The following is a 786-nucleotide window of genomic DNA, read 5'->3' as shown; positions in this document are numbered from 1 at the left end:
GAACAGTTAAAATGGGTACATTTGGAACCAGGAGCAGCGCAATCCGATGTTACATTCAATGACGGGAAAATTGTTCTTTCTTAATATATTGATAGTAAAGTCAACCTCTTCAGAGAAAATCAATTAGTATTTGGAAATCTTGAAACCTCTATATCTTTATATCTTATTGGTATGTGTGAGTTAGATGTTGTAGCAAGACCAGTGTAAGTTAGTTTCCTATAAAGTGAGGAAACAAAAGAATCCTTATCCCTTGAAATATCAATATCTAGGAAAGGAAGCTGTGTCTTCACTTGTGGATTTGATGTTAGGATGTTTTCTTATTAAGCTTCTTTAGAGCTAAATAAGAGTAATGTTTCATCAACATATCTGTAATAGTGGATGGGTTTACATTATTTAGGGCAATTTTTAAAGCCAGACATTTTCAATGTGACATAAAAAAATGCTGACTACTGTTAGTCCTAATGGGCTTCCTCGATATGTTTAAACAATTTTCCATTAAACCAAAATAAATTCTCTTTGGTGGTTATATCCAAGAGTTTTTTTTAAAATACATCTTATTAAATCCTAATACTTTATCATTTTCATTAAACAATGAATTCATGATAATATCTGTGGTTTCATATAAGGGCCGCATTAGTGAGCAGGCAAGGACATCGTCATTTGCACAAGGAATTTCAATTAAAATTTGAATGAAGATGAAGGGGTTCTGTATAGTATACTGATTAAGTTTCTTGAGTGCAAGGATATGATTTTATAACGCAAAATAGTCTGCCAGTTTCGGCTCAC

The sequence above is a fragment of the Penaeus monodon genome, chromosome 27 (genome assembly GCF_015228065.2).
Source record: "Penaeus monodon isolate SGIC_2016 chromosome 27, NSTDA_Pmon_1, whole genome shotgun sequence".
In the NCBI taxonomy this organism is placed as follows: domain Eukaryota; kingdom Metazoa; phylum Arthropoda; class Malacostraca; order Decapoda; family Penaeidae; genus Penaeus; species Penaeus monodon.
The sequence above is the reverse complement of the archived record's forward strand: the minus strand, read 5'-3'. Positions refer to the sequence as shown.